Below are 24,772 nucleotides of genomic sequence, written 5' to 3'. Positions count from 1 at the left end.
AGCAGTGATTGCAGAGAGAAGCAGACAGAGGGGTCTACAGTCTGTGTTTGAAGGATATATCCAGGATGTCAAACTGACTCAGCAGCAACAACAGGTTCAAAAGACAAAGATAGTTAGAAGCTAAAGCCGAACTATAGGCTACAGATCACAGTGTAAAAGTGAACCACCACATCACTAGCCTGAGTATCAGACTGAAGCTCCCAGAGCCTTCAGTCTGACATTGCCTCCATTGAAGGCAATTTACAAGGGGGAGGGAATTTGATTTTTCCCTAACCAATCAGTAGAGATCAACGACTCACCCAGAATCTGACGTCATTAGTATCCATGCCTCGGGGGTGCCGAAAACAAGCGAGCATTGCCCGTTTAAAATGTCTCCGTCGTTGTGCACCCCCAGCTGCATCGCCGTTAAATCCAGTTTTTAGCAGCTTCCTTAATTTGGTCCTCCATTAACGCGAGTAGTGGTGAAATACCTCGATAGCATCGTTAATGTGGTCTGTAGGATCTGTAGCAGTCGCCATTGTTGCTATCCTCACCAGTTACCCACCGGTGTACAGCTTGACATCAGCGTGGCGCTGATTGGCTAATCGCTAGACCCCCGGCGTTCATTGGTCCGTCCATCGTTTGGACGAGATAAATCGCAAATTCACTGAAGTATACCAGACCAGAGATGCAAGCCTACTCAGTTGAGTGGGCGGGGTCTGTGGTCTGGAACCAGGCTACCACATCACTGCTGATTGCCACACAAGACAATGAATATAAAGGGAAACTTTGCTGATATCGAACCAGCTGTGTGTCATCACAGTGTGTGCAGGTGAACAGTGTTTGGCTTCATCTGGACACACTGCGATGACACACAGCTGGTTGAATATCAGCAAAGTTTCCCTGCTTCCCTTCACTGGTTCCTGTACAGCAGAGTTGGTCTTTGTTTTATAATCATTAAAAAGCAAAAGCAGCATGTGTATACATTCAGTAGGCTATATCTTCAGTAGCTAGCTAGCTAACCCTACACTTTTCAGGGTTTGATTCTGGTTTTGGAACAGGGAAGAAATGTATATCTTTTTCCAGCCTCTCCAGGTAACGAGTATCATTAATACACGACGTGCCCCAGGCACAACATTTAGCTCCAAATCCACAAAACCAGCCTGAAAATGAAGGAAATCTGAAACGACTGCATTAAGGTCAATGGAGCACAGCTGTGTTGTTGTTGGACCCTGGTCTGATGCTATGTTATGATTGGCCAGTCTGCTTCCGGGGGCGGAACTTAGAGAAATTCATGATTGCTGTGCGGTTTTATGCAACGGGATATTTCCAGTCAGTTACTGGCGAGGTATTTCATGTAAGCTTTAAGTGTCATACTGAAAGAACAAACTTAAGGTGTTTCGTGCAACCAGCCTAGTGGTCAATGGGGAAAATGCAGAGGCTCTACCTAAGGCAGGGTTAGGGTGCTGTGCTCACACCTGCCCAAACGAACTGCACTTAAGGGGGCAAAGGAACTTGAATTAGATTGAACCGAACCAAACGGGGCAGGTGTGAAAGCGCCCATAAACAGCTCATTCTAAGATTAAAAAACCCCACATAGATTGTTATTTTCAGGTGATTATACACTAAAGGAAACATACTTTTTATATTATATTTAATTTCTGCCAATGTATCGCCCTTAAATCCCACACACTGGACCTTTAACTAACAGGCAGACTGTGTCATGTAGGAGTATTACATGCACACTAAGACACACACGCATCACTTGGCACACACACAGAATCATGTAATTAATCTGGGAAATTAAAGTGTGATATCGCCGTTATTATAAACCACTTTTGCTCAAGTTGAAATCTATGAATATTCTAATTGCCGCCTTTGGGCTTTTTTTTTTTGTTTTTTTTTTGTGCAATTGAACATGATATTACCTCCCTGTTTTACTTATTGATAGTAATGAACAACGCAGGACTTTTAATATCTGAAGCCTGCTTCATTTCCTGGGGTTGCATCATTTTTCCAGCAGCATAAAAAAATGAAGAGCGATTGTGGTCATTAATTCATTCGTCATGCAGGCTTGGAAACTGCTTGTCAACTCCTCCAAGTGCCTGTGTGTGTGTGACCTCATTGTGTGACCTTTGTTATTGGGCAGCAGCAGTCGATTGTTGTTATCACCCTCTCTGCCCTCTGATTGAAATTTGATTATCCAATCAACTGTATGAATCAGTGTGACGTGTTAGTCTGCTGCTACACTTTTCAATTAGTTATTATGCTCCAGTGACAGCCGCTCCAGTTTGGAGTAACGCGCTCTGCTCCGCACTGAGGCTCCTCTATCTGCTGGCTTTGGCTTTTTGTATTGTATGGGTAGGAGGAGCCGCTTTCCTGTGATTGTCTGCCTGCTCTCTCCCTCCCTCTCTTTCTCGCTCGCTCTCACTGTGCCTCTTTCCCTCTCTCATTTTTCCAAAGTTGAATATTCCGCTTGCCTCGGTGCTGTCGCCAGCGGAGCGGTGCAGCCCCACTGACTCAACGCACCGCGCTGGTGTTGGTGTTTTTTTTTGTGCGTCGCGCCGCGCTGCGCCCGTTTGGATCAGACTTTGGAGAGAAGGAGTCCTCTACGTTTATCCCGGCTCAGTCCACCCTCTCCTGTGTTTCTTCCAACTTCATTTCGGGGCTACTTTCAAGATGACAGAAGAAAAGAGAGTTCGGCATGTAAAGCTGGTAGGTGTCTGTAACCCCTCCCCTCCGCGCACAGAGGTGTCTGGCTCCGTGTGGCGTCTGTGTGGGCTTCAGGTTTGTGGCAGCGCACAAATCGCGCCCGGCTGCGAGAGAGAGGCGCCCGGGAATAGAAACGGGAACCGGTGGTTATTTTTTCCACCATCCACTGGGATTGTCTTGATGTGTGAGGTTTCCCTTGACTGGAGCAGATATAAACGAACATGTCTGAAGTAGGCTGCTGGTGTAGAGCTCAAACTTAGACTCTTGGTGATTTATGGACAGGGTTTCTGGTGTGTTTTCAGCGGAGCCAGTGTGATGTTTTGCCATATATGGACAGATGTGTGTTGTTGCACAGTGTAGATACTTGTGCTGAGAGTGAAACATAACATTGACATGTTTTCCTGCTGTGGTCATCTCCAGCAGTTCTGGTGAAATGACATATTTCTTACATTTTGCTTCTGTAACTCCCACAAGATCATAACAAGGCGACCCTGGACCCTACTTCAGGTCCCCCTGCTGCGCAGACGCTCGCAGACTCTTGTTATTAGAATGATTCAGCAATGAGATTCATGTATTGCTGTCATGCCAGAGCATGTGAAACAGTTTTAATGAGCACGTGTGTCCCTCTGCTTGTTTCAGGGGGGTTAAGGCTCACTTGGGGAGCTGCAGGCTCTCTGTGCCATGAAACACATTTAGGGCTATTTACATTTTATCAGGTTCCTTATGGCACCCTCGGCGTTCGTCTTCCAACAGAAAAGCAGTAACCTGAGCTGACATTGTAATATTTTTATTGAATTTGAGGTGCACACATTGCACACATTGTACTTGCTGTTATGGTGCAGTTATTTACCTCTAAAGCATCACTGTAATGTTCCTGCAATAGAGTTTTGATGGGATTGTTGTGCAGTATCTTTCTAACCTGAAGTGAGTGTTGATTCATTTATAGGTTTCCAGAGGAGACAGTCTCACTGAATAATTCCAGTGTAACACAGCTGCATATGTCGTTTAAACATAGATGGAGCCGAAAAGTCTTTCCTGTCTGATTTCAGCTGATCTAAAGCAACCAACACTGACTTCAAAATCAAAAACAAATCTGCCACCGGGTAGCGTTGAAGTGCCCCAGAATTAATACCCTGTCAAATCGTGATGAAATGCACAAAGTTGTCAGGAGGGTGTTGAAGTGTCGCTGCACATAATTCAGCTCATGCGGTGCTGAACTCTGTTCTGATGATCCTGCTGAGCTCAGCTGACAGTATGAGGGAATGTGCTTGTTGTTAGGCTGCTTTGAATGCCTCTGTGTGCACAAGTGTTAGGGTAGCATTAACAGGGAAGGTCACCGCTGTTGTATAATGCGATGAACGGAGAACATCTTGAGTCTTGAGCTGCTTTTCATTTGGCTCTAACCTTTCCTTAAATCAGCCGCTCTTTGCCGAATCTTAAATCCTGTCTCCAGGTTGATACCCTGCCTCTCTCTTGCACTCTCTGTGCCGCCTGTTTGAGCAGAGCAAAGCCATGATAAGGTGGACTAAGTGCACAATCCCAATCAGCCCTGTGCACGTCACATAAGTGCACTGTAGTAGTAGTTTACCAGTTCTATTTTTTTTGCAATAAAGCCTGGGAGCTGCCCTGTCTCGTACCATTACACAACATGGCTCATCAGGCCGATTACACATCGCCACACTCATGTATGCTTCCATCTCAAATAAACAAGAGTCAGTGCTCTAGGCTGCCACTTATACCTTCAGTACCCATACATTCTCTCTCCTGACTGTCCGTCTATCTTTAGGGTTGTTTTCCTGTGGTCTCGCTCTCTTATCCTCCCTGCCTCCCTCTCGTTCTAAGTGTCTCTCATTTCTCTCTCTCTCTCTTGGTTTATCCATGCATCAATCATCTGTCTCCTTCCTCTCTCCTTCCATCCAACTCTCCGAGTCTCCCCCTGTGAGGAATGGTGGGTGCTGTTCCCTGTCGGTGCTCTGAGGCACATTGCAGAGCTCACTGTTTTGTGTCTGCTTTACCTGCTATTAACCTATTTTGTTTGGTCTTTTGTGAGCAAAGTTCCTTTTATTCAAAGGAGACAGCGAGGAGATTAACGGAAAGTGGTAGCTTTAAAGAAACACTGTTGTCCAGAGATGGTGTCAGACTGAATTTAATGGACCAAGGGAGATAAATTTAACGTTGCTCATTAAAGTCCCGGTGCAACAGACGTTGGAGCATCTTAAGCATCTGTACTGTGACGTGTTTCATAGTGAAACAGAATATTTGATCAGTGTACAGTTACAAGAGGGATTTAAATAAAATCCTTTGCATTTGACTGAACTGGTAAAAGTGGGTGGGCTTAGAGTTTAGCACGATACGCACACCTCCCTCTCGTTAGATCCAAGATGAGAGATGGGAGAGATGAATGACTGAATTAGCTTCATGAATAAACAAATCAGACCTCAGCCATAGTCTTTTAAAAATGAAAACAAAGGTTTGATCGTTGAAAAGTGAGCGTGTCATCACAGTGAGGCCCCGACAGTCCCCAATGGGACAGTAGTATCCTTCAGGGAAACAGAAAAATATCATCGTATGCACCATGTAATGTTCATTCAGTCAGGAACACTTAAGTTAATGACAACTTTATTTCCATTTGCAGTATTATATTTGGCGGTATGGCTCCGTTCTGGGGCCTCTTTGCTTTTCCTCGGGCCTATGCCTCTGCCTCTTTCATGCACCAGCAGAGAGAGCACACCTCTCTGCCCTTCCATGTGCTTACATGGAAAGCCGAAGACAGGGAGAGCAGCAGCAAAGACCCTCGGGAACAGAACAGAGCAGCATCAATGACAAACAGAAATGACATCGATAGGTCAGACACAGCATGAAAAGGAGGAGCTGGGGTGGAGGCAGGTTGCAAAGCGGCTTGCAGACGAAGCAGCAACAGTAGGCGGCAATTAGAATATTCATAGATTTCAACTTGAGCAACAGTTTAAATAGGGCGCCCTGAATGAGATTCGCCGATTGGTTGCATAGAGAGGAATCATGTAAACTATCAGCTGACTCCCTTCCATCAATCAGCTGCTCCATCAGTTGATTGGACTGTCTGAGATCAGCTGATGTAGCTGGAATGTGAGCTGAGCTTGGCATCGTGTCCTGCTTGAACGCTATCCTCAATTTGCTAAGGCAGTCCACCGTAAAATGCCTTGTGCATAATCAGGAGCTGTCACAGATACCGCTTTCCTCAAATAAATATATTCTAACCTGTGAGCTGTAACCTCGGTGTTTTGGAGAAATGAAGATGAGTAGCATGCTGTTTCTAGATAGCTAACTAGCTCTGTGTGGTCAACAGTTGCAGATTGATTGATGGATGGATGTTATGGTATTACTGGTTGAAATCTTTAGGTAATAGCTTATGAATGCACGTGCCATATTTTTATCTTTACAAGAAGAAAACATTGTTGAATTTTTGACTTAAGAGTGTGAAGATATTGTCTGTGGTTGTCTGAAAATGGTTAAAAAGGCTTTTTTTTTAAATTTCATCTGGACTTTAACACAGAACTTTAATGATGAATGTCTGGTCACAGTCATGGTTACTGCAAAATGTAGGTTAGGAGGGGAAAATGTTCCCAGATATTATATGATATCAATAATGATTATTACTTTGAATACTTTGACTTTTTGTGCACTGAATGCAACAATCTCACCATAAGAGGGTGTTGATAACACATTACAGTAGTTCACTAAACAGAAGAAAACACCAGCAGACGTGTACTTGGTCTTATTTTGTCCTTCCCACAGTGCTGATTAAAATATCTAAAAATAAAAAAACTCTCATTGCCCTCTGGCCATTTTTACATTAAATGACTTGTGACATTTAGCTGATTTATCAAGGCGTCTTCCATCACTTATTAGATCATAAATTATATTGTGTTCCTCACCTTTACTCAAGGTGCTCAAAAGTCCTTGAAGACTTTTAAATAAAGTCTAGTGTTCAGCAGCTTAGGAATAAGCCCAGTTAGGCAGAACTTTTTTCATCTTCATTTCAGAGGCGACATAAGTCATACATCTAATTCCAAGTGGCATTAAAAGGTCTGGAAAGTCTTCCTCATACCTTGATGAAACTTTGAAACAGTCTGAGGTTGGTGCTGCAGCCAGTAATATTCATATAAGTACACAGTATCGTCTTGCCCATCGCCTGCTTCTGGTTTAAATATGCTGTCAGTTTCCTGTGTTTGTGGTATTGTGGTAGGAAGAAATGCCATTATTTTTATTTGTCTGTTTCATAATAGCAGCGATACCCAAGAGGACATGCTTTCATGCTGGGTACAAAAGTGATGTGTTGGTAGCATTGAAGTGAGCATAATCACAGTATCGAATGCTCTTCACGCTGTTGTGAGTTGTATAAATCAGCTGCCAGTGTGTGTGTACTGGCAGACAGCTCTTTTTCAAAATATATCTGCATATCTAAGTGAAACAAAACAAGCGGCATCGGTAACAAGCTTCATATTAACCAGAAGAGCAGTTGGCACAGCAAAGAAGGAAAGCATGGCTCTCTAGCTATGTTAAATGGGAAGTGTCAAAACAGGTGGAACAGCCATTACATTCCTGGGCTCCAACCAGCAGCCACTGCTTTAGAAGAGACTGACTCATCCTGTTGAAAACCATATATGAAGAATAGAAAAATCCTTTAGTCTAAACTTACTTCCTGTAACAGACTCGGGGGGTATCATAAATAGTTGGCAATAACTGGCAGCCTAGCTCAGCCTGAGATGAGACAAGTAGATGCCGTCATATTAGTCAAACAAAGACAACATAAATCAGTGAAAAAATGTCATCTTTTATAACCACAGTTCTGATTATTTTGATGGAGGTGAAATTATGCATGAAATGTATATATGAAAGCTGTCATAATTAGTTATGGGGTTTACAAAAACTGAATGCAGCTAACAGATTGCCAGGTCTTTACTGGGAAGCATCCATTAGCAGAGGAAGAGGTTTCTGTGTGATATAGAATGGATCAAGGCAATGAATGTGGGAGTTGAGGCAGACATAGCATGGATGGATGTATGGTGTGACAGATTGCCTCCTGTTTTTGTTTCCAGACTCCTTTGATCTCTTCATTGCACTGAGTGCAGGCATAGCCTGTCTTCCAGATACATTTCACAGTGCATGTAGATCAGCAAAGAGTAGTCATGCATGGCACCACGTCGCTTTACTTTCTCCTTCTGGCCAAAAACAATACTAATGGGATTTTATGGGGATGCCGGTTGGGTGTCAAACATCTGCGTCACCGATGTTTGAACTGGGAAGTTTAGACTTGGACTGAGCAGGTGGACCCAGCTGCTCAACTGGCATTTAACGCTCTCTGAGTAGTAGAGCAGCAAAAATTAGTCGATTCAACAATAAGTCGATCCAAAGAAAATTAATCGCCAACTATTTTGACAATTTTTTAATTGTGCCAGTTATATTTCAAGCAAAAATGTCAAACATTTATTGGTTCCATCTCCTTAAATGTGCTGACTTTCTTTGTCATTTATGATAATAAACAAAGAGTCTTTGGGTTCTGGGTTGTTGGTTAGAGAAAATAAGCAAAATTTTGGTTTCGAGGAAATTACAATGAGCATTTTTTACTTTTTTTGCTGCTGTATAGACTAAAAGGTTAATTGATTAATCTTGGACATAATTAGCAAATTAGTTGCAGATTAGTTGCTGATCACTTTGGGTTTTGGGAAATTATGATGAGCATTTTTCACAACTTTTTTCTATTTTTTGACAAAAAAAAATGAATTGATTACTCATGAAAATAACTGGCAGATGAGTCGATAATGAAAATATTGTTTGCTGCAACCCTACTGAGCAGAACAGAGCACACATATAGTAAAGAACTGTAAATAAATCTAAAAGAAACCTCGAATTACACTTGCTCTCTGCTCTCCATCCAATGACTAGTTGTATGTTTTTGGAATTCTGAACCTTTGTTGTACTCAAATGTAAAAGCTTGTACACTAAACAATAGATGTAAGGCAATGTATAAGTTTCACTGTGCTTACTATGGTCTGGCAAGGATCAATAGACATTTGCTTTAGTGGGAGATGTCATTGACCTAAATTACTTTGCATTTGATTTGGTCAATATTCAACCAATCAGAGCTGCAAACCAAATGCTGTTATCATTCCTATCATCATCTAATCCACATCCCATAATTTGCTGATTGCTCCGGCCTCCTGCTGTGTCTCACAATCGATCCTTGGCGGATGTTTTCCAGACTAGTATCTCAGAGCAGAAACTGAGCTTGCGAGATTTGGACTGTCTTCTGCAAGACAGCGAAGCAATATGTTACGGGGGGAAAAAAAGGATTGTGGGCAAGTTTAGGAAGACTCGCTGCAGTACCACTCTTGATAGATGATACATGTTTTAGACACAATGCTGTATGATGTCCTCTGTGACATGCAGTGCAAGGAATGGATCATGTGATATGACCCATTGCTCATGAGGTTATAACCTTACATGTGTGGAGGCCAGGGGTCGCTCAGATGACGAACTGGCAGGGAGCATGTAATGGTCCAGTCTCTGTAGGTAAACCAGTGAAAGCCAATAAGCTGCAGGCAGAGGCCCAGGCTTTAGCTCGGGGCTGCAGGCTGCACTGATTCCAGATTCAACAACCCACTGACCTGGGAAAGAGGGGTTTGGAAACCAATAATCTGAAACACATGAAGCCCGAAATATACTGAAAGAATAAAGGAGTACACATATACTGCTGGGACTTACTTCACCCCTATCTTTGCATTTCTACCTCTGCTGATGCTTTCTTTTCCCCGTCTCCCTTTGCCTCATCTAATACAAGTGCAAACCTTTCCAGTCGACAGTAATGACAGTGTGATATACACAAGTGTTGTGCACGTGGATAACCAATTACACAAACAGTTCCAGTATAAATAAATGATCTCGTGGAGCATGTGCGCGGCAGATTACAAGCCTCGCTCCGAAGCTCTGTCGCAGTAACAGGTGACTTGTTTACACGTTTTTACTTCATTAAAGGTTTATTGGCCGCGGTGAAAGGCTGAAAGTGCGGCGAGTTTGGATAACATTACACAGCATCAGTGTGCATTGGAATCCCATGAGGCTAAAATCTAATTGTGTGCCATGGCCTGCATTGAAGCTTAAATCTATTGGCTTGAGAGTGGTGCCATTTGAAACTTAATCAGCCAAGAAGCCCTCTAGATTGCACCTCGGACAGATGCATTGGCCACAATAACAATGTCTTATTTTAAAGCCGCATGCACACCAAGAACAGCGTTTCCCCTCCACTGTTTCAGTTTGATTTAGGAGGTGACAGAAATATAATGTGAACAGAGATTGCTTTAAATGAATGTACTCAGATGCCTAAATGTGCGACTCAAGTCAGTTAGCAGGAGTGTAGATTTTGGAAAGGAGTGCAGATGCTTGGTTCAATAAGGAGAGATCAACTTGAAATTAATATTGATATTTACAATGAATTAGATTAACACATGTAAGAACTTCTTCAGTTGTTTGGTTAGATACTGTTTGGTGATGCAGGAAATGTGTGAACGAGAGGAGATTTGAAAGCGTGGGAAAGCAGAGATGAAAGTTTAACAGAGGGAAGAGACGATTTAATTTTCTCTGTAGGATATTAGAAATTGTAAACACGTCATCCTTTATGAGCTTTAGTGAAATTTCAGCTAAATGTAGAGATTAATTTTGACTTCCTGACCGCCCATAACCTTGCACAACTATATCTAACTAGAATGGCACTCAGTGGGCGAAGACCTTCACCAAGACCGAATGCTTTATCTCGCAATGTTAACAAAAGTGATGAGTTTTGATGAGTGATTTGAATCGGGAGAGGTCAGTGCAGTCTCGAATGTGTTTGAGGAGAGAGTTCCAGAGGGAGGGGGCAGCTATGGTGAAGGCTCTGTCACCCCAGGTCTGGTGCTTGGTCCTGAATGGTAGAGTCAGGAGGTTGGTATCAGAGGAGCGGAGGCTGTGGTAAGGAGTGTGGCGGTGCAGAAGGTTGATGAGGTAGGAGGGGGCCTGGTTGTGGAGGGCTTTGTGAGTGAGGAGAAGGACTTTGAATTGGATGTGTTGTGGGACAGGGAGCCAGTGGAGGTTCTGAAGGTCAGGGATGATGTGACTGGGCAGACAGGCAGCAGATTTCTGGATGTATTGGAGTCTGGATTTCAGACTTTTGATGGTGTACCATGAAGAATGCTGTTACAGTAGTCAATTCTGGATGTGATGAAGGCGTGGATGGGAGTTTCAGCAGCAGTGGGCGAGAATGATAGGTGGAGATGAGCTGTGTTTTTTGTCCTGCAGACAAACAAACCAACCGAGCTGAGAACAGCTCCTTGGTGGAGGTAATAAGGAAGCAACTTTTTTTGTTTTGTCAAACATTGCGCGCTCGCAATTAGACAGCTCAGGGTTGTGGTTTGAACTGAAGCAACATAACTGTAGGTGTGATCATGGTCTCAGCGTGTCCTGTTGCTCTGATTTGTGCAAATCACCAAAAAACTCTGGGGTTTAAAATCCAAAGAATCCACCCAGACAGCAGAAGAGAGAAGGGGCTTTTCCACCCCAGCCTCACAGCAGCAGCTGAGCCGAGGAAGGCGTCCAACCTCCCACCAGGCTAGTTAACAGCCAGCTGCCTGTGTACACTCCTACAGCGACGCACGTGTTTCCCATGATCTCACCTGCTGGCACCGGGAGCTTGGGATCAAGCCCAGTCCTGCCGTCATGCTGCCCACCCCAGAAGCCTCTCTGTTGGTTAGAGCGCACCACACCTCCTCTCTCTGGGATGCAGGAGCCATGGAGGTGGTGGAGGGCGTGACCCTGCGAAAAAAGCTGTATATGTGCAAAACATAAAAACATAACAAAGTATACAAGAATACAATTTCCAGCTTCCTTCACAGTCGCTGCATTAGAAAGACAGTTTTCATTAGGATATCTAACTATAGTGGAAACCTGTTACTAACGCTCACTCTCTTAATTTCCGGGCCATTTAACAGAGCTATAATGAACATCTCTATACTAATGCCAGCACAGGCTAGGAAGCAGTCATAATAAAAATAGTGGGATTGGGCATGGAAAACGGTGGCAGGGTGAGATAAATAACTATAAAGAGACAGTGCGAGAGGGTAGGTGTAAACAGGAGGAGGCGTGAAAAAAGATTTTTGAGCTTCAAGGATGTTCAGAGGATTCTGTGGAGGGTTAATAGCTACACATAGCAGAGAGCAAAGACAAAAAGTCATGGGGGTAGAGGAGGTGAAAAAAAAATCCTCGACTTACTCATGCTCTCACGTACATACTTTCATCATACACACTCATCCACCCAGCAGGCATTTTTAACAAACACCTTCTCTCTAAAAAGCAGCTCCTCTCTCGCTGGTTGATTACAGTTACAGCGATCTCTAGGAATTTCTGATATCCTCCAAAGACTCTGATCACCTGCCAGTGCCTGCAGGTTACAATATAACACGATTAGTTCCTTATAAATACAAAATCGCTTCAGTGAAGTTGACAATTTTATCAAAACCTGTCATTACTGTGAGTAGGAGTTCTTGTGAACCTGCCTCCAGTGAAAAAAACCCTTGGACTGAGCTCTTTTATGAAGTCTCCAGGCCACTGGTTCAGTTCAATATTGATGTAGCAGTGGGCATTGTTAACCTTCACAATTATTCTCTTTGGTTTTGCAGTGCCTTGGGGAACAGCTATTTTTAAAATGCCGGCAATGTTGGGCAGCTATTGTTTAACTAACAACCTATTGATTTGTGTCGGCTTCAGTTGCAGGGATACAGCGAGGGGGGATTGTGTTTTTGTTTTCTCAATTCACAAACACATTATTCAAAATGTTTTAGAGAGCATGTTACAGCTTACTCCATCTTAGTGCAACTATATGTAGCCCTTTTTTTTGCCCCAATAGGCTTTCACATTAGAATTTTGGCTGCATATATTTACATATTTCTGTGGTTTTATATTACCTGCCTCTTTGTCAGTGAAGTTGTCAGTTCCTTGAAGAAGTGTTTCACTACTGCAAAGATCTCCTAAAACTAGGCTGTCTATGCAGTAGACAGATGCAAATAGTTTTGAATTTGGTGCTGTATGATCAGAGAAAACAGAGGAAACGGACTGTGGCATTGAAGAGATAAAAAAAGATTTACAACTACCAGAATGCACTGCGCCGCACCGGACCCATAAACGCTCCCACTGGGTGGGTGACGTGATTGGCGCTTTGCCATTTTGACACAGGAAACAACATCCCCCTGAGACCCTGCATCCTCACATGAGGATATCACATTTTGGGTCAACTGGACCTTCGACTTCATTCTTCTTAACTTCCTTGTCCTTGTTCGTAGACACACAAAACCTGATCAAATTTAATGGTTGAAACTTGTGTATTTATGATTAATAACTGCTGTACTTTGATATGCCATGCAGACTTTACCAATTTTAGCAACAGCAACAACCTAATACACTGTTAATTAAAAAGTACTTGTTTGAAGACATTGGGAATACATCATCAGCTCGTTAAGGACATTGGGACTTTATTATCATTGACAGTGTTTTGTTTTTTATACTTGTCAGGTCCTACTAATCCAAAACAGCTCGGAGAAATTAAAAATGCATACCAAACAAAAGTTTGTTCACAGGAGGATATGGTGGCTGGCTGGTAACAAGCAATCTGGAATAACAGTTATAAGTTACAACAGTGCACTAAAATATGTTCCTGAAGACATTTTAGCTGAGAAACAGGAAAAACAATAACAGAAACTTGGTTTATATTTGAGTTTTTTTGCTCTCGATCCGCTTCCATTCTCTTTGTGTCCATGGTGACAGGCAAACAAAAATGCAGACCCATAATCTGTAGTTCAAGCAGCAGTCCTTGACCCAGTGAGGTAGGGCTGACAGATGAGCAGGGAGATCTGGGTGCTGGTACGATGGAGGGAAGTTTAACGCAGTTCATTCACACATACCATCCACATTGTTATGACAACAAGCTGGTTAAAATTCGGTTAAGTATCCCTTTAAGCTTTGAGTGACTGCTTGCCACTGCGGCTGGCTGTGTTTACAATGATAATATGTTGCGTATCATTGCAGCATCATTGTTGCTGCAGCTGCAAGCTCAGATCTGTCTTTGGACAGTTGTGTTGTGGTGCGGCTGCCTCTCCCAGAATGTACACACGGGCAGTCTACAGCATGTCTCCCATCAATATTTCACAAAGGGTAGGAGAAAAACAAAACAAACAAAAAAAAACCTCAATCCATCAAACGGCTGTCTGAGCTCAGATCGACAAGATTTCCCATCTCGAGAAGGAACAAATGATTGTTTATCAGTGATAAATAAAACTAATCGAACAAATAGAGCTACAAGCCTCTGACATTTCGATGCATGGAGCCTGCTGAGCCAATCGAACAGCAGCCAAGGAAAACAATGGCTCATGCTCTCCCCCCTCGAAGGAAATGCCAAACATTACAGTGCAGTATAAATAGAAGCCTCTGACTTTGTAGAGCGAGAGCGCGAGATAGAGGACAGGAACCCCCTCCCTGGGGTCACACCGATGGCAAGGTCTCCCACCTCTCCACTCTCTTTTACTTTATTGCTCTTTTGTTTTTCTCTCTGGGTGTGTGATCTATTTTCGAGCTGATTTCTCCTGCCCTCCCTGTTTGTGTTTTTTTCATCTCCTTTACGTCTGTATTTTTTTATCCTCCTCTCTCCTTGACACAGGGTCATAAATGAATAACTGAAAAGCCTAGTAACACTTCACAAACACATCCTGCTTTATTAATGGCCCCATCTACATCTACAGTGGAGGTGGCAAATGGCCTTCCTGGATGTATTATGTTTGGGGCCGAGTGTACGTACTCTGATCCAAGGTGAATTTCATAGTTAGAGCAAGAGAGCTCGTGTTTAATGGCTTTTGGTCAAGCAGCCTATTCTCACTGCTGTCAGCCCGGCGCGGTTCAGTTTAATCTAACGGTTATGAGAAATTTCCTTTTGCATCTGGATAAATGCAGCCGATGTGCATCCAGGCGCACGTGGTCCTCCAACGTGCAGCACGAGGTGTGGCAGTGAGGCCTTTTGCACCGAGGGCACCAGAGCTGGAATGGAAAATCCATCTAGGGTTTAAAATATTGAAACGTCGATTTCATTTTGTCATTTCACACTGTTTTTTTTCCCCCTGCACCTCTGTTGAGAAAGGGAGGCAGGGAGAGAGAGTCGTCCCCAAAACGAGGTTAGTTGCTCTGACTGTGTGTAATGAGGTTACGGATGATTCAGTCGAGACAACTCCAACAAGTCTTTCATCTTTACTATCTTTTGTATCAGGCGTATAAATGTATTTCCCTCGGCTGGCAGGTTGTGCAGACAGTTTGGAAGATTGAGCCCCAGCTGCCGGTGTAGGCAGATTTAGGAAACAGCATGCACGCACAAATGTACACAAGAACACACACATTCCCCACCAAGGCATTCTGTCTTTGACTCTTTGTCTTCCTTTATCTCAATCTTATCACCACAAACACTTGCCGAATCTGTAGCTGCGAGAGGAAAGGGTTTTCTCTTCCTGAAACATTTTGGTTTGTATTTTACGAAATGACTGTATAGAGGAGGGAAAATGTCCGAACTCTTTTGTCATTTTCAAGTAGACAAATCCATTTTGCTCAGACATGCTTCTTAATAAGGACAGCTGTCAGGGTTGTGGATGCTTTTGAAACCCTAGTATTGACCTGGGTATCTGCCTCCTCGAGAATCAATAACGCCAGCTCGGAAGACATCGCTTGCTAATACAGTTTGGCAAGCTACTGATAAAGTGGCCGGGTGCCTTACGGATCAGTTAGCTCCTTTAGGGCACAAATGCGATGCACTTAAAGACGTCAGCTTCTTTCCACAATGGGAAAACTTTTCAGGAATATATCGTCAATCTTCATACAGAGGGCTATTGTTTTCTTGACAGTCTTTCCAGTCTAATATAGGTGTACAGGATGCAATTTCCCACTGAAAAGAGCCTCTTTTGGGAAGCTGAAAGTGCCGTTTATGTGGTGCATAGATTGCTTTTCCACACGATGTGGAGTAAATTTGCATATATATAGAAAATACCAGTAAAAGGTAAGCCATTAACTTGGTGCCATGCTTTCCTACTCATACATATACACACAGAGTCAGATGAAAATATAGAAAAGTGGGAGCTGAATATGAGTCAACTGTAAACACAAGCAAGTTTGTTTTCTGCAAGGCAAGACAATAGATTTCTCAGATTTCTGCAGAGTGTGCTTTTTCACTCTATCATCTTATTTGATGTCGTTTCAGTTTCATCAATACGTGCAGCGGAATCGTTTTGCTCCAAAATATTAGTGATTGAGTGGTTCTGTGGAGCTTATTCATAGGAAAACAGAATCAATGTTGTAGCTCTTGGACAATATTCAAGGTGAAGTGGCTTTGAAAATGTTAGTCAATATTCTCTGCGTATGAGAGCAAACTTTGTAGTTTTAATAGGACTCAGCAGCCAAATTGAGGCTTCAGAAAAAGTATACCTCAAAGATTTAAAGTGCAGGCAGCAAAGTAATGGAGGCAGAGACAGAACGAAAATGAATTTATTTTGGTTTCTAAGAACAAACATATTATTCTGGATCAATCTCCACTTGCCCCGGCCATTCTGAACTGGTAATGTATCCAGGTCCTGTGAGCAAAATATTTGAAGAGAGGAATTACATAAAGCTGTCCAGTTGACCACAGTTTATCTCCACACCTGATTTTCTGGGTCAGCAGTTCACAACCCGAACACTAACCACTGGGCCTGAGGCCTGCGTACCGATTACATTTTTGCCTTTGTTGACAGTTAGCGGTCACTCTGTTCTCCCCTCGTTCTTCATCCTTTCCTCCCTCTAGCACGCTCAGCCACGTCTAAATATCTAATAAGCTGTTCTGCCAACTTCTGATCCTGGGTTTGTTCTCACCTGGGCAAATGCACATGAATAATGGAAGTGCCATGGAGTGAGTCAGGGGCATGGTTGCTCCTCAGTGTTGTGTTGAGGCCTGATAAGGTTCCCCGCCGCCGCAAAAGAGCCTCAGAGAGCTGATGAGACGGCGTCTGACAGTATTAAGTTTATTACCCACAGGCTGCCAAGCTGTAACAGGCAGGAGCATTAAGTGGAGGGTGAAAGAGAGGAGGTGTGTTCTACTCACTGTCACAACCCTGTGAAAATCTCATTTCTTTCCGCTTTCATGTATAAATGTATTAAACCAATTAGCAAGTCTGGCTTGGCCTCGCGCTTGACAAGAATTGATTGTTTATTTCATTTTCAGTGTCTTGCATCAGCAAATGTCCTTCACACAATAGAGCCCCCCTTAGCACTGCTGACAAGGAGCAAAAAGAGTATGGGAAACAAATACGGCTGCGGGAACGAGTGTGGGTGTATGCAACCACACGCCTAGCTGCACCCACAGTGGCAAGCCTGGAGAGTCATGTGCCGCTGTATTACTATAAGACACACCTGCATGTCGACATGGACAAAATCAACACTGGGTATGTGTGGGAAACAAAAAACACACCCAGAATCAGATAGCCCTGTGCACACACTTGCATTAACACATTATCTCACATGCAGATTTTATGTAGAGGGGTAGGAGGGTATAGGGTACAGAAGGGCACTCAAAATTTGAATATATACATATATATACATTTGAATATAATGTAAGTGGAAAAATATGCAGCTCCAACACACAAAACAAACGTCCTTTTGTTTTATACATGGCGGATATGGACAATTAAGTGTGACACACATTTGTAAAATGCATGTTAAATCTTTCATCTATATACAAAGACGTAATGTATTTATGTTTTATACAGGAAACATTAAAATACTAGTATGTCATCACTCCATGATTATATTAATTAACAGTAAATCACGTCAGCGCCAAAGCTTACTTTGGATGACATCCAATACGTCAATAACTCGACCGACACACCTGTGCCAATATTACTCCTGCAGAATTTGCTTGCGCTGTTATGTGTTACATAATAATAGGAGTTTCCGTGAGATTCGCCGAGGTGACCTGAAATAACTTGTCCCCAGACTCTCAGCCCATGTTTCCCCATCACGAGCCAACATTGGTAACCAGGGAATGGGAAAGCTAACTGGTACAGTGAGTCACAGCTCACAGCTTTCATACTCCACTGATGCGGTGCAGGGGAGCAGGCTGACCTTGAAGCCTGTCAAATTCTTGCGAGGCGATTGAAAAGTGGCTTTTGTTAAAACATTTTTACATGAAATGTTTCACTTATAAAGGTTCTTGCAAGTCGGCCAGTCACTATGGATTTTGTAACAAATATATGAGACACATTTGTAAGGTTATTAATGAAAACTGTTTCCTTTTATGCACCAATCTTTAATTAATAAGACAAATATAAGGCATGTAATACCTTGAGATGTGTCAAAATGTTACATACCAGTGTAGATTTCCTCTGAAATTGGTTTTGTAATAGGAGCTGTCTCCAGTGTAGCAGTGAGAGGGTTAAGCTAAAGCCAGCCTGCTCAACTGCACTGAATGTGAAATGGAAACACCGGCTTGGCTGCATTACTGTTTACATTCTATGAATAGGAATCACATGTTTGATGAAACCAGGGCTGCTCCGAGGGCTGCTGCAGAGGGAGAGGGAGAGAAAGACAGGAAAAGAGAGTGAAAGAGAGAAAAGATTGGGCGGGAAGTGGAGGCGGGAAGAAGAGTGAGAGTAGAGGAAGAGGAGAGTAAAAGATGAAGGGAGACAGCGAGACTGAAGGGGATGGCCAAATGAAACATGGCCAGTTTATCAAATGCTTGATCATTCTTTTTTTCTCCCGTGCAGTGGCTGCACCGAGACACATGGCTCCTGCCAGAGACTCCACGGAAATGTAACACAACAAGTTTAATGTGCTGCTTGATCCCACTTATATAATCATATGTACAGTTTGGTGAGTTCTGGTCAGCTGGAGGTTCTCTCGTTTTTTTCGGGGCTGCCCGATTTCCTTTTTCCAAAACCATAGCGGCAAATTAAGTGTAGTCTCTCGGTGTCTGGCAAAACTCAGTAGTGCCTGGTCCTGACATGTGTCTTATGCTTGTGGGTATTTTTAACCCCGGTTGCTAGAATGAATTGCCCTCTGAAAAATTTCAATCCTGGAATGTGACTGCCGACCGCTGAACCCACTCAAACAATGTCTTGTTTCTCTCGAGCTTAAATGCTGAGCTGAGGTGATCAGGGTAAATGCCATGTTCAGGGCTTGAGAGTTATGTTTGCAAACACGGCCCCTAATTAAAGTAGTCATTCAGCAGTGTTGCGTCAGGGTGTTTTTATTAGTCATTTTAATGTGTGCACCCTTGATTAGTACCTGTGCCCCGCCAAAACGTGTCTGTGATTTACCAACATTGCACACACAGGCCAGCCATTCTCTGCAGAGAGACGTGTCGGCTCCAGGTATGGTATTTAGTTACCTCATAAAATTATGAATAAAAGCTCCTTTATTTAGAAAGACTGAGTGCGAGGCCGAGAGAGAGAAATCAAGCTGCCATCTTGTTGTGCCATGTTTGAACATTTTTCCTGCCCCATAAAAATTTCAAGATTAATTTTTCTGTTTTCTTACAGGCAGCTTTTTTAATTAGTAATGTGTTAATGTTTCACATGAGCAAGCTGGTGGAGACAGCCTTTAATTTGTTATTAGCATCTTTAACCTTTTGCCTGTTTGGAGATATTTGTGGAATGCTCGCTGCATAACAACAGGTCCACAGCAGATTGAGGTCACAGACTACAGGCTGGACTTGTCTATTCAACAGCATCTGTCTTTGTTCAGCCCTGAAACACTGTGGAGAATCAACCTGATGGCTACCAAGAATGCAGCTGGCCTCTGAGAGACCCCTAGCACACAGCTATTGTGCTCGTGAACGCTTGGGTTAAAACATTTAAGCAAAACATTTTATGTTTGCCCTCATGTCAGTTGAAACACCAGTGAAGCTAAGCTAGCACTACATATTTTCAGCTTTATCTGGACTATTCATTTAAAGGAAAAGTTTGACATTTTGGGGAAATACACTTTGCTTTCTTGCCGAGAGTTAGATGAAAAGATTGAGACCACTCACATCTGTTCTGTAAATGTTAAGTCACAACCAGCAGTCTGTTAGCTTAGCATAAAAACTGGGAACAAGGCAACACAGATAGTCTGGCTATGTCTAAAGATAACAAACTAACCTCAACCAGTACCTCTAAACTTTACTAACTGGTGCATTATCTTTTTTGTTAAAAGCTAAAGAACTACAAGTTGTTGAGTCTTCTTGTCACTGAATATAGCGTTGAATGCGGGACCTTGTTCATTCTTATGAAAGTTGCTCAGGGGTGCTTGAAGCCAAAAAAAAGCTCTATTTCCATGGTATGAGATTACCCAGATACCCATAGAGCAGGCACACTCGAGACATGCGCTAGCCAAGCCGGCTACTTCCGGTTAGCACTCGGCTAACATAAATGGGGATAAAATGATTTAATTTAGTGGCTCTTGTAGACTTTCCAAATGTTATTGAACCAAATAGATTAAATCCTGATAGCTGAAAGAGTCATTTCTTGGGCGTTGTGTCTCTTTCCAAATCTAAGTTTATGAGAAAATGTCTTTTTGGTCCCAATGGCATCACGTGACGGACTTGGGAATTGTGATTCCACTGTTTGGCCATTACGAAAATTCGCTTCAAAGCCTAGTGAACCTCCTTGGAGACTGGCCCAGCCAAAATTAATACAGCGCATAAAACCACCACATCAATTTTTTTTACAGTTCAATTTTTGTACAAAACAACACAAATTAATACAAATTTAGAGGTTTAAAGCCGTGTCTCACCAGTGTGGTGTAAAAAATTCAGCACAGAAATACAGAAAATCTGCAAGCAAATGTTCTGCACGAGGACTCTGCACTCCAGGTCCAGTGCGACTTATTAGCATTGCCAAATTTCATTTAAAAAAAAAGTTTTTCCTCAACAGTGCCTGTGTCCACTCCACACAACAAAAACCTATCCAGACAGAGAATATCTAAGGGGGCAAACATTAACTACACAATACATAAACTAATCAGACCCCAGATTTGTAGCTGACGCTAGCTGTTGTGGCTAGCCATGTTCCATGGCCAATATATGATATTAGCAAATACATAGACCTTTGAGCTACATTACCATCTCCATGGTATCCCAGCTGAAGAAGAAACCAAACTGATAAAATGTTTCCCCCTTTTGGCAGAAAGCTAGCCATGACCTGGAGGTGCGACATCAGTTGGAGCAAATGATTTTGTTGCTCAGACATATGCTTCCACAAGCAGAAATCTGCCGAAATCGAGGTTCGTCCGAATAATTTTTTAACGCACTTGTGCACGTAAACCATTTTTCAAGGTGCTAGTGGGTGGATTTTTTTAAATCTTTGGACAGATTGAGGCTAGCTATCTTTATCCTACGCTAACGGTCTACTGGCACTTACTTCATATCTAGTGTACACACATGAGAGTGGTATTGATCTGGACTTCTCATCTAACTCTCAGCAAGAAAGTGAACAAACCTGCGTTCTTTCTGTGTAAGTTGAAACATCATTAAAATCCATATGTGGTCACATGCCGTAAGATAAAACTCCTTTTTTCCAGCTTTCTCCAGAACAATTTAATTAGCAAGTGAGTTGTTAGAGTTCTGACATGTCCCTTAATCTTTAGTGAAGTTTTGCACTCATTTGAATTTTCTCATCACCTGCAGTATGTTAGAAGACAATGAGAATGGTAAATGACTACACTGCCTGTGGCTTCAATTATCTTCTCTTTAAAGTGTTTGTTTAAACTGTTTGTTTCACAACTAAAGTCTCAATCATTTATCAGCCACTACCAAAAAGCACTTTGCTACCAAAACACATTTCAGTCATGACAAGTTATGCATTTTCCCAAAATGAGAAATGTTTTTTTTCTTTCTCAAGCTTTAATGTATAAACATGACAATGTCTCAGGGTGTGTTTTCCAGAGACCCTGCAAAAGGAAGACCGCCGGCCCCCTGCCGCTGTTGTTTACTGTTGTCTTGCTCTCCAGAGCCTTTAAACCTCAACTGTGTGATTTTCTCCTGCTCTTCCTTTACGGTGATAAGCCCATGATTGACAGCCTCCAGTGAGATAGATAGATTCCAGGTACACTTAGGGAAGAGAGAGTAGTGAGAGTACAGATGGACGGATTGGTTGGAAGTCGGAAGTGGGGGGTACAGGGGGTGGCAGATACACTGTGACTCTGACAATGAAAACTGGTGATTCACTGGAGAGTCTCACAGTGTTCAGACTGGACTGAGTCAGTTGCCTCTGATGAAGGCTACTGGTACCAAAGTAGTGACCAGTGGCTCAAAGTATGAGTGTATGTGCTCTGTGTCAATGTGTTTGTCCAGGTTAAGGATCCACATATGGGTGTGAACGCATGCATGCGCCTTGTTAATACCCATATAATCCCCACCTTGCACCGCAGCATAGCCTTTCCTGGAAGTAATCTATTATTCTGCTTTCCAACCGGGGAACAAGTCTCTTTGATAGATGTCTAACATCTGGCTCTGGTTGCTCTGTAGCACATCCTTTGTATCTTTGAAGTGAAATGTTTTCAGTAAAGGAAGGATTTATTGCTTGTGTCCGGTCAGTATCGGCATATTATGGGTTCAGTGTTTTGAACTTGTCAGGGTTTGAAAGCAAAAAATGTTCTCTGCCTTTTGTTTTTTTGGATTAGATTAGATTAGATTAGATGTTTAATGATCCCAGTGGGGGAAATGAGGTAATCAAGCAGTAAATAATACAGTTCAGCATTTAGATATAAAAAGTACATGTACAAAAAAACAGGGTAATGGGATACTCAGTAAATAGGCAGGTTTTGAACTCTTTGAAACATGACAATGTAGACGTAGGATCACCAACATCACTCTCAGAAATGCAAGAATTAGAGCTTTTGTGCTCTTGACATTGCACCTTTATTAAAAATTAAATATAACCGCTGCAGTGGGAGTGCACTTGTGTCTTTGGCTCAGTGGTCTAGGTGTGACGATTCGTATCGACCGTTGCCCCCTCATCCGAACATCATAAAGTGTCCATTAAGCTCCCGATTTGGCTCTGCAGCTGGTGCGATGACAAGTCATGGGGGAGCAATTTGGTTTTTACAAGTGGATTGTTTATGCAAGGATAATCATCTTTGTTCCACAAATGCCTTTTCTCTAGACTGATACATGCGTCAACAAAGCGAATTCATAGACATGCAGGCATACACCCAGGGGACAGTGTGACTGTGCTTTTAAATAAACAGCCTCTTCTATTGTTTCGATGTTTGCCAGATTATGAAATGGCAGAAACCGTGACATCAGTGTTTTCTATTCTGGGGCATTCCCCAAGGTCATCTCTCATAAACTGGTAGAGGAATTCATTTCTGCTGCTACACTAGATACAAATGCAGTCAGTCGAATCGCAGCTGCCGTGTACACACCGAGTCCTTGCATTGGAGTCGTATTGGGCTGGTAAGCTTTGGAACGTTTTAGATATTTACAGTATTTTTTGACAGCAATTAGCAGCATTTGTGGCCTTTAAACTTTTGACCTCTTTAGTAGCAAGGGTAGCTGCCTGATTGCCTTTGTGTTAAGCACCAGGCCAGGCATCAGATACAGTATATGATTGTGTGCTGCGCTTGTACATAAAAATCATACAGGTCCCTATTGGCAAAGCAAACACACAATGGGATTTTAACTTTTCAAATAAAGCAGCCTATTGTGTGAGGAAAAACCACAACACAAACGTGCTACTTTTGGATTTGAATGTGTCATTATCTAAGTCATCAAATCATCAGCTGAAATGGCTTTCTGCTTATAGATGTGGACTCACACCTGTTAAAAGGATGTCTGAATCAAAAGTATTAAGCCGAAGCAGACGAGCATTCACAGTCTGAGTGTGTGTATGTGTGCTCTAAAGAAAATTATTTATCCATTCCTGCCTCTTCAGACAGACTAATGACTCATCAGTGATGTCCCTGTTTTTTTTTTTTTTTTTTCATCTGTTTTGCAAGAAATCTCTGAGTGAGACCTAAAAATCTTGCTACATTAATCAGCACAACAATAGATCAGAGTGAGTGCCTCACAGCTTTATGTCTGTGTGTGTGTGTGTGCGTGTGTTTCTGCTTGGGTTTGTGTGTGACTGTGTGTGTGTGTGTGTGTGTGTGTTTTTCCTCAAGCACCAGCTCAAGCTGTTCTCATTCCAGATGGGACACTTCACCTTAACAAGAATGGCAGATGAAGAGAGACAACGAGACAGAGAGAGTTTGTGCTTGTAAATGTGCAGCTCTGTGTGTGTGTGTGTGTGTGTGTGTGTGTGTGTGTGTGTGCGTGCCAGCCTGTCTGCAGAAACAACGCCTTCACCATGAAGCTAGCGTTTCTGGTCCCCAAGTGGCTCCTATCATAGCCGGCATTGTCTCCCCAGAGTGACATAGCTAAAGCTTAATGGGCCTGGTGATGGTGTGTTAAAGCTTGGTGTTAATTATAACACCATGCTCCGTTAAACACAGTCACATTAACATCAGCATAAGCAGCGCTGTTGAGCTCTGTCCTAGGGAATAAAGTGACACTGCTGATTCAGTCAACATTTGTGTGAATCCAGGATGAGGGTCATGCACTCATCTGTGTTGAGATGATGAGCCTAATAATTGAGGGTTTTGATTTTGTTTCCGTCTCTCTTTCTATATAGCGTTCTTGTTATGAAACTGCTGTCTTGAATGATGTATAATCCCACAACATATTTGCAGTGATGAAACATGTTTTTTTCTGTGAGTAAGACGGGTACTGAGGGATTTGTGAGGCTTCCTTTGTTTTATTTGTCATATTCCGATAAGCAGAGAGGGAGGATTTGTTGAAAATCATTTAATGAAGCGCAGTAACAAAAGTATTAATTGACGTCTTCTTGATCATTCGATGAAAAGACATCGTTGTTCTGTGCTGCACCAGTTTGACCCGAATGTAGAGTAAAGTTCACATGGTCGCACAATGACCTGATGATCTTGGATCAACGTGTATCCTGAGAGGCTTAATGAATGTGAGCCTTGTTTCCTGTTG

At 42.6% G+C, this 24,772-nt stretch overlaps 1 protein-coding gene across 5 annotated transcripts in view; it reads left to right on the top strand.

Moving 5' to 3' along the window:
* The window catches only part of mid2 (midline 2), a 251,809-nt gene that overhangs the window by 106,041 nt on the left and 120,996 nt on the right, over positions 1-24,772 (top strand). Inside the window, exon 1 of one of the 5 annotated variants that reach the window (XM_049586021.1) lies at positions 2,316-2,694. The exons of 3 other annotated variants lie outside the window; for them this stretch is intronic. The gene's annotated coding sequence lies outside the window, so the exon portion shown is untranslated. Of the gene's footprint in view, positions 1-2,315; positions 2,695-24,772 lie in introns of those variants that run through there. One more of the 5 variants, XM_049586025.1, reaches the window with a different exon arrangement.

The sequence above is a fragment of the Epinephelus fuscoguttatus genome, linkage group LG9, assembly GCF_011397635.1.
Source record: "Epinephelus fuscoguttatus linkage group LG9, E.fuscoguttatus.final_Chr_v1".
Taxonomy (NCBI): Eukaryota; Metazoa; Chordata; class Actinopteri; order Perciformes; family Serranidae; genus Epinephelus; species Epinephelus fuscoguttatus.
This window is presented reverse-complemented; position numbering and strand designations above follow the sequence as displayed.